The 10,373-nt window shown below is 40.0% G+C and overlaps 1 pseudogene; it reads right to left on the bottom strand.

The window, feature by feature from the left end:
* Positions 1-445: 445 nt before the first annotated feature.
* LOC145392555 (5S ribosomal RNA) lies at positions 446-564 on the bottom strand (annotated as a pseudogene).
* Positions 565-10,373: the final 9,809 nt, after the last annotated feature.

Raw genomic sequence — 10,373 nt, forward strand, 5'->3', positions numbered from 1 at the left:
AAGTCCACAAAGGTGCAAACATGTCTGTGTCCTTCCTCAGTAGCAGGCAGAGAACCTGGGTTAAAATTTAGTATGCACAACTAGACATTACTAAGGCTGCAGGCAATGCAAGACGAAACCATTCCCATAGATCATAAATAAAAAATATATAACATGCAAGCAGTTGAATCATAGAAGCAGAGCAAATACAGTCAACTGTCAATATTCCAGAATGCTTGGGAATAAGACCTCTACATTACTGAATAATGTTAATTCTTAAATGGTAAAATTTGGGGGGGTTGCATGAAAGCCATATAAGCAACAAAATTCATTTATAAAGGTACTGTAGTCCATCCACCCATTGCCAGACGCCATGTATCCCAAAAGGGGTGGTCAAGGGCTTAGAGTTAATTGTTTTACAGGGAGGGGCACTAATCCTCCACCAACCCCACTTGACACGTAGGAATGCCAACAGCATCTGGTGTTCCCAGGCGGTCACCCATCCAAGTACTAACCAGACCCAACGTTGCTTAACTTCGCTGATTGGACGGGAAGCGGTGTACTCAACGTGGCATAATACAAAGCATAAACTGTCCAGACCTGAAATTCCTGTGTGGATTGAAGAGTGATTACTGATATATACAGTCCATAAAAATTTACTCGCACTGATACTATTAAAGACAAAAATATCATAATGACTTCATCCCAGAGAGCCTACCAAAAACACTACTTGATATAACTTGTAGGTAGTTAAGTGAACAAAAACATGAAGAAAACATTTTTTTTTTTTTTTAGATAACACTACAAAGTTGAAGGAATGATTTCTCATAACATTGCAGCAAATAGGCAGGAAATTCAGGTCTCAAACTGTCCTTATTCTTGGTTGTTATAGAACTGTGGTTGCCAGTATATTGACAGTTGACTGTATAACAAATAAATAAATAAATAAAAACACTGAAAACTGAATCGGTTTTCATAGTCCCTCAAGCAAGTACACTGAAAATGAGAGTGCTTCCTGAATTCCTTATGCATGTGCATTTTTTTTTTACAGAACTCTGCTTCAGGTTCTCTTTTTTATTTTAATGAGAGAAAGAAGGAACCAAAGGCCAGGAGCCTGCAAACCGTTCCTTCCAAGAAAAAACAATAACAATACAAAAGAGAGCCAAATTCAAGATCCGTTCATTTCGAGATGCCTGGACACACTTCGTTTGATAGACTGAAGATCATAGGAAGTAGGAAATACAGACAGAGGGAGACAGTTCCAGAGTTGACCAGTTGTGTAAATGAAGGACTGAGAGTCATGGTTAACTCTCGTATTAGAGAGTTGGACAGAAAAAGGATGAGAGTTTGTTGCTAGACGGGTGCTACGTAGAGGTGGAGGGATGCAAGCAGACAGTTCAGAGCAGTGACCATTGAAGCAGCGATAGAAAAAAGATAAAGATGCAACAGTGCAGCGAAGAGACAGAGGTTGAAGGGAGCCAGTAAGAGGAGGAGAGTTGATGAGACGAAAAGCCTTTGATGCCACCCTACTGAGAAGAGATGTATGTGGGGAGCCTCCCAGCACATGAGAGTTGTACTCTAAACAAGGGTGAATAAAACCCATGTATAAAGTCAACAACTGTGCAGGGGTAAAGAAGGTACGGAGTCAACTTAGCACACCTAATCTCTTGGAAAGAGATTTTACAAGAGATGCAATATGATTTTTCAAAGATAACCCTCGAGTGAATGACACCCCAAGCATGTTCAAGGATGATGCAGGGATTGAGATGGATATTATTAAACATTAGTGGGTACTCCTGTGGTAGATTATGTCGGGTTGATAGGTGTAAAAACTGAGTTTTGATGCATTAAAAACAAAAAGATCATTTTTACCCCAGTCAGAGACACAAGCCAAGTCAGACATTAGGTATGCCATAGCCTCATCCCTTGTTTGTTGAAGTAACTGCTGAGATGAACGTTGCAGGAACTGAATAGAAAGGTGAAGGGTGGAATCATCAGCGTATGAGTGGATAGGGTTAGATGTACAGCTTAGATCATTGATCAATAAAAGGAAGAGAATTTGTGATAGGACAGAGCCCTGAGGAACACCACTTTTGATAGATCTAGGAGAAGATCGATGGCCGTCTACAACAGCGGCAATAGAACGACTGGAAAGGAAGCTATAGATGGAGGCACAGAGAGAAGGATAGAAACCATGAGAGGGCAGTTTGGAAATTAAAGATTTATGCCAGACTCGATCGAAAGCCATTGAGATGTCAAGTGCAATGGCAAAGTTTTCGCCAGAGTCCCGAATGAGGATGACCAGGAGTCTGAAAGGTAGGTGAGAAGATTGCCAGTGGAGCGTCCCTGATGGAACCCATACTGACAATCAGAAAGAAGGTTGTGATAGGAAAGATGCTTTAAAATTTTCCTATTAAGAACTGACTCGAAAACTTTTGAGATACAGGATGTTAAAGCAATTGGACGATAGTTAGAGGGTTGGGACTGGCTGAATGAGAGCAAACTTCCAGCAAGAAGGAAAGGTACAAGCTGACAAAGACGAAAGAGTTAAGCTAGGTAGGGTATAAGCACTGAAGCTCAGTTCTTGAGGACAACAGGAGGGACCCCATCAGGCCCATATGCCTTGTTAGTACTTAGGCCAGTGATGGCAGAAAATATATCAACTGAAGAATAGTGAATGTTTGCCATGAGGACGTCTGAGGGGGAAAGTGATTGAGGAACAGCACCTGAATCGTCTAAAGTGGAATTGGAGGAGAAAGTCTGAGTGAAGAGATCTGCTTTATCAGTAGAAGAAATAGCTACAGAGCCATCAGAACAGAAAAGAGGAGGGAAGGATGATAAGGTAAAGTTGTTAGTAAGGTTTTTGGCAAGGTGCAAGAAGGAGCGGGTAGAATTCGAGTTGAAGAGTTGAGAGCATTTAGTATGGATAAAATTATTTTTAGCAGAGCGAAGAACAGACTTAGCACGATTCCGGGCAGAAACAAAAACAATATGTGATTCAGAGGTAGGTTGGCTCTGGTACCTTTTATAAGCCCTCTTCTTTTTTTTCTTTTTTTTATGAATAACAGAACGGAGCAAGGAAAAACAAACGAGTAAAAAGAAAACAATCCATACACCAGATTACTGGCGTCGTCCATTCATAAAATATCTGTAACAGTTCGACTTGAACAGCTGTGGGTTGAAATTTGGAGGGAAACAACTCTGGGGAAGCGAATTCCAGAGAGACGCAGTTCGGGGAATGAAAGAATTCTGGTAGGTAGGAGTTCTGCAATATGGCTGAGTGACATTCCAGTCATGAGCGCTACTAGATGCCTGTGTAGCACGAGGGAAGGCAGGGAGAGGTGGCACCATGGACGCAACTTTGTCTGAGCATTTGCCAAAAAAATATCTGTAAAATAATGCAAGGGAAGCAACATTCCTTCTTACATGCAGGGGAGGTAGTTTATATGTAATGACAGGGTTGTTAATGATTCTAACAGCTTTGTTCTGAATTTTGTCTAGTTGTCTTAATGCAACATCTCCACAACCATTCCACAAGGGTGAGCAATATTCAAGCTGAGAGCGCTCATGACTCTTATAAATCATAGCTAACTGCTCATCAGTGAAGAAGTTACAGACTCTGTACAATAATCCAAGTTTCTTTGAGGCGGTTTTAGCAAGTGATCTGACATGAAAGGTCCAGCTGAGGGCACTGCTAAGTGAGACGCCAAGAATTTCAATACTTTTGGAGATGGGAATATTAGTAGCACTGAAGGTATTATACGAATCTGGCAATATCTGTCTATTAGTAAACTGTATATATTTAGTTTTACTAGCATTAAAAGAGACAAGGTTATTTTGTCCCCATTCACTGATCGTAGATAGATCTTGATTTATGGAGATGGCTGTACTGAGTTGAGAGGTAGAGGTATTAGACTTTGTAAATGAGTGTCTGAGTGTGAATGAACTATGTAGTGTTGAGTCATCTGCATATGAGTGAATGGGATTGTGGGTGACAGATAAGAGATCATTAATATAAACCAGAAATAGGGTTGGCACCAGAACTGATCCCTGCGGCACGCCGGCATTAACTAAGTGGAAATTGGAATATACATCATCTACTTTTACTCTTATTTTCCTTTCACTAAGATATGAAGAAATCAAAGGAACAAAAGACGTTAGTCCATAACAGGGGAGTTTGTTCATAAAGGAACGGTGCCATACTCTGTCGAAAGCTTTAGAGATATCAAGAGCTACTGCATGAGTTTCTCCAAAAAGATCAATTGATTGATGGATGGTATGAGTTAAGAGACTGAGTATGTCAATGGTGGATCTTTCGTGGCGAAAACCATATTGTCTTGTTAAGGACAGCATTAGAACAAGCGTGATTAAACCAAGGCTTTCTTGCATTAGTTAAAGGACACGAGAAGCAGATGTATCCCTCCATACCAGAGAGAATAACCTCCGTAATGCGCAAGGCGCACTCAGATGGTTCCCAGCCATGGAAGCAATAATCATTCCATGGAAAATCAAGGAAGTACTGCCTGAAGGCCTCCCAATCTGCAGCTCCAAAGTGGCACAGACGATGTTTCTTTGGAGGGTCCACAGGCCGTACTGGAGTGATAGGACAGATTAAGGTAATAAGGTTGTGATCAGAGGAACCCAATGGAGAAGAAAGATTAACAGTGTAAGCAGAAAGATTAGTTGTAAGGAAGAGGTCAAGTATATTCGAGCTCTCTCCAAGACGGTCAGGGATACGGGTAGGGTGCTGTAGAAGCTACCCTAGGTCATTAAGGATAGAAAAGTTGTAGGCTTATTCACTAGGTGGATCAGTGAAAGGAGAGGAGAGCCAAAGGTACGGTAGTGGTGAACATTGTAATCTCTTAGAATGGAGATTTCAGAGAAAGGAGAAATGGATAGAATGTGTTCCATTGTAGAAGCAAGATAGTCGAAGAATCTTTCGTACATGTAAACCTGCTCCAAACAAGTCAGATCAGCAGTTTATTCGAAACTACTATCTAGGACTAATGAGAAGACAGGCAGGAATTCAGAAATAATTATGAAAATTTTCCGTAACATACATCTACTTTTTCTTTTCCCCAAAGGAAGAGAATTTCCTTAGTCACTCTGGAGGGATTCTTTAGAGAATTTTTGAATTAGTGCCCCACTTGGCATGTCTGCATACTATAAGTACAGTGCAATTTCAGTCACCAGCTGCGTGGATGGTTCATAAAGATGAAGCATATATTTGTTATTTCTGGTGTGTGTGTGTGTGTGTGTGTGTGTGTGTGTGTGTGTGTGTGTGTGTGTGTGTGTGTGTGTTCTTACCTAATTCTTACCTAATTGTATCTTTACAGGAATGAGTCAAGCTCGTACTGTCCGGTGTCTTAAACCATATTTATCGTACATATCCTTAAACTTGTGAATTGTTTTGGCACACACTATTTCATTCGGTAGTGCATTCCATTGATCAATTGCTCTGTTTGGGAAACTGAATTTCCTTACGTCTTTATCACCTCTCTTCTTATGGAGTTTTTTGCAGTGTCCTCTTACTGATGCTTCTCCATATGTTAAGTAATCATTTATGTCTATTTTCTCCTTCCCTGATATGCACTTATATAGCATTATCATGTCACCTCTTTTCCTTCTCTCCTGTAGTGTTGGTAGATTCAGTTTATTTAGCCTTTCTTCATAGCTTAGGTCCCTTAAGCTTGGTATCCATCTTGTGGCGGCCCTTTGAACTTTTTCAATCTTGTCTATGTGTTTTTTGAGATGAGGACTCCAGACTACTGATGCATATTCCAGGGTTGGTCTAATGAATGATGTTATTATCCTTCTTAGCATGTCTTCATTTATGTATGTGAATGCTATTCTCATATTTGCAAGCAGTGTATACATGTTCCGTACCTTCTCGCTGATGTGGTCAGCCGGAGATAATCTGTTATTGATAATCACACCTAGGTCCTTCTCTCTTCTGATGTGTATAGGGTTTTATTTCCTAACTTATAATCCCAATCAGGTCTTTTTCCACTTTTACCAAACTTGATTACATGACACTTGTCCACATTGAATTCCATTTCCCATGTATTACTCCATTCATGAAGTTTATTTAATTCATCTTGTAGCTCTTTACAAGAGTTTGTGTTAGTAATTCTCCTTTGTATTTTTGCATCATCTGCAAACATATTCAGATAGCTCTCATTTCCAGTGTTACTGTTTATATCATTTATATACACTAAAAACATGATTGATGCCAGCACTGAACCCTGTGGTACTCCACTAGTCACTTCTTTCCATGATGAGTAGTTTCCTCTTAGTACTGTTCTCATTTCTCTTTTTATGAGAAAATCTTGCATCCAACAAAACAGTTTGCCTCGAATTCCTCCTTGATGGTACAGTTTCCATAAAAGTATTTGGTGTGGTGCTGTGTCAAATGCTTTCTTGAAATCTACATAGATACTGTCCACCCATCCTTCTCTTTCCTGTATTGTGTTTGTTACTCTGTCATAGTAGCTCAACAGATTAGTAACACATGATTTTCCTTTTCTGAAACGAAACTGTCTTTCTGTTATCATACTGTGTTCTTCTAGATGATTTACCCAAGCTTTTCTTATAAGCTTTTCTAATACCTTGCCTACAACACTGGTCAGTGATACTGGTCGGTAGTTGAGTGGATTTTGTCTATTTCCTTTCTTGAATAAGGGGACAATATTTGCTTTCTTCCAAATATCAGGTAGTTTACCTTGACTCAAGGATTAAAAATAATGGTTTACTTAACTCCTTTGCACATTCTCGTAGTACCCAACATGAAATTTCATCAGGACCACTTGCTTTTCCTCTGTCTAATTTACTTAACTCCTCCTGTATTACTTTTTCTGCTATTTGTATATCTGGTAGTATGTGTGGACATGCATGTTCCACATAGTCCCTCTCAAATTTTTTTTCTTTAAAAACTAATTGGAAATTCTTATTTAGTGCTTCACAAATATCTTTCTCTTGTGGATAAGTGATTCCCTCGTCCGTAATGGATTGTATTACATCTTTTACTTTGGTTTTGCTTCTGATGTAGCTGTAAAACAGCTTTGGTTGATTACTACTTTTATTTATTATATCCTCCTCAAACTGTTTTTGGGCTTCCCTCCTTATTCTTGTATAATCGTTTCTTGCCTGTTTGTAATTATTATACGCCCTTTCACGATTGTGTCTCTTGTATCTATTGCAAAACAAATCTCTTCTTTCTTTTGAATTTTTACATTCTGTATTGAACCATTTCTGTATTTTCTTATCTGCTTCTTTGTGCTGTGGGATGTACTTCTGGACTCCTATTTCATAAAATTCACAGAATTTTTTATATACAGCATTTAAATCTTGTCCTCTAAGCTCATTTTCCCAATCAGCTTCTAAGAAATACTTCTTTAGGTCTTGATAATTTCCCTTTTTATAGTTTAGGCTCTTTTTGTAACTTTCATTGCTGTTAACTATGTCGTATGCTATCCTGAAGTTGTAATTTAGTACTGCATGATCGCTTTTGCCGAGTGGAGGGTGATATATTAAACTGTCAATATCATTTTCTTGCCTAGTAAATATTATATCTAGCATTGAAGGTACATCGAGTCCTCTTTTTCTGGTGGTTTCCCTCACATGTTGCGTTAGGAAAAACTCTTGCACGAGATCCAGGAGCTTTTGGTCCCAACAGCTTTCTTGGCTAATTATATATCTAGAGTATTCCAATTTATATTTGTATTAAAATCTCCAGTTAGTATAATTCTTTCCGATTTCTCTTCCATTTTATGTAGTAATGATCTTAAACTCTGAATTGTACTCTCTGCTAGGTCCTCATATTCGCCTCTTTCCCATGTGTTTGATCTGGGTGGCATGTACAAATTGGCTACAATTACTTTCCCTTCAGATGTGTTGATCTCTACTGCAATCAGTTCTACTTGTGATGGTATATCTAGTTTTATTTCATTGCCTTTTAGATTTTTCTTAGTTAATATTATAATTCCTCCTCCTTTTTTTAAATTTCTGTCTCTTCTCCATATATTGTATTCTCCTAAGTTTAGTATGTCATTGGATATCCTTGGTGTTAATTTTGTTTCAGTTAGGCATATTATTTGTGGTTCATTTTCTCTGACATAATCATTCATCTCTAGTAATTTAGATACCATTCCATCCGCATTTGAGTACATCAACTTTATCATCTTGTTTATATACTTGTCATGACATGGTTCTACTACCTTCCTCCTTTTTATTCCCTCCTGTTTGTGTACCACTTTCGTACCTGCAATACTATTACTTTGTAAAAAAAAAAAAAAATGTTTTCTTCTCCTCTTCTGATCTTCCCTCATTTTTTGTTTTTGCTTCCTCCCTCTTCACTTTCAGTAATTCCAGTTCCTCTTGTGTTAGGCATCTTTTTATCCATACAATTTGGAACTCCTCTTTTTCCATAAGATTCTTTGCATTTTTTAGTATCTCTTCCACAGTGTTTACACTCTGGAAAATCACCTTTAGAGGTCTTGTCTTGCTTTTCTCGTATTTCCCTAACCTTTTGTGTTCCTCTATGTCTTTACTACAGATTTCCTCGGATACCTCTTTCAGTAAGCTCATTACATTTGCCATCTCCTTTTTGTCTCTTGTGATCTTGTTTTTTACTTCTTCCTCTTCTATACCAGTGATTACTATAGATTTGTTTATTTCTACTGAATCTCTGACTAACTTTGGATTGTGTGTGTGTGTGTGTGTGTGTGTGTGTGTGTGTGTGTGTGTGTGTGTGTGTGTATTTTACATGAAAACGTGTGTGTGTTACATGAAAATTTGTGTTAGCAGCATGTGAAAATCAGATATCTGCACATTAAAACACTCAAACAATCCAACAGGAGTTTATCCTGGAACATAATAATAATAAAAATAAAAAAAAAAGCCAAATCCCACTTTGCCCACATAGAAGCATAGGGGCCCGAGGCTTGGCTACATTTAGTCCTGAGCATTTAAAGGTAGGGGATCGACCAATGCCCCTATCAACGTAAACATTTTAGAATAACCTTGGGTCATCTCTACTGTATGATGGGACAAATCAGACTTTTGGCTGTTCTGATGTGCTTTTGTACTGGTGCAGTTTAACCATTTTTGCCTTCATTAATGGTTGGTTGTGCAGCATTTGGGTGCAGGAACACTCATGGACCTTCTATGCAGCTTTTTCTTTTCCTAAGTGATCCAGCTAGGAGGATATTATGGGAAATTAAGGGGAAGAGAGCAAACTGGTCTGTGAGTAACTGTTATTGACTCTGCCAGGTGAGCTCTCTGCCTACCTCTCCCCTGGGTCAGACGTATTTAGCCAATCCTGCCAGTCGCAGAGGTGTATCTTGAGAGAATAGGGGAGTGACCATGGAGGGTCTTGTGAACAGTGAATAACATTGGTGGAATGGAGACCGATGCCCTGGATACAGGTGGTACGGGCCTTTTACAAGATATGGACGCCTCCATCATGGTCAGCAAGGGACCCCATGATGTCTCCCCGCTGGGCGCCGGTTACCATTATGCAGCCGTCACTCAGCAGGTCAAGCAGTCAAAGGTGGCTGGGAAGGAAAAGACTTCTCCAACTGGCAAAAGTATGCCCAATGCTATCGGGAGCCCCGTAGAAGCTGCCACTACACTGCAGACAGAAGGTAAGACCGCTACTGATGTGGGTGACCAGCAGTCACTGATCCATATGCCACATCTCACCTGCAAGAGCGGACAGGGTGCAGGATCTTTAATAATCCACATAAAATCACTGATGCCATTGTCAAGGCCCCTTTTGCAAGTACTTTAGGGATGGAGAACCTGAGGTTTGGGGGTCTGGGTGGACCCTAGTTATCATGCTGAGGGAAGTGGATCTTCCTAATGTGAGTCCTTCCATGGAGGCTCTCCAGACTCTGGGGCCTTGGGAAGTCAAGTGCTTAACGTGAGTCCTCCCATGGAGGCTCTCCAGACTCTGGGGCCTTGGGAAGTCAAGTGCCATCGGGTTATGGGGTTGAATAAAGGCATATATACTTTTGGAACAGTGGGGCCACTCGACTTAGACTTTGATGTGGGGGAGTTTCCTGGAACCTTGCAGATTATTGACAGGAACCATGATAGATTTCTAGAATCGTGCACGGTGGTGGAGGCCTCTCATCTCCCTGCCAAATTTCCAGGACCTAATGATTCTCGTCAATTGGAGACGGTCAGATTATGGTTCCAGGGCCCTCTACCTGTTTGGGTTCAGTGTCAGGATGTCCTACAGGATGTCTGAATATCGCTTCCCCATCTTGCGCTGTTATCAATATCACCAGTTTGGTCATAGCTCTGCTACTTGTAGGAACTCTGTGTTGTGCTTCATGTGTAGTGGTCACCACCGCTTTAAGGGGGAGGATGGGACTCGTTGTGACAGGGAT

The sequence above is a fragment of the Coenobita brevimanus genome, chromosome 22 (genome assembly GCF_032717465.1).
Source record: "Coenobita brevimanus isolate Jiangsu-jjx chromosome 22, ASM3271746v2, whole genome shotgun sequence".
Taxonomy (NCBI): Eukaryota; Metazoa; Arthropoda; class Malacostraca; order Decapoda; family Coenobitidae; genus Coenobita; species Coenobita brevimanus.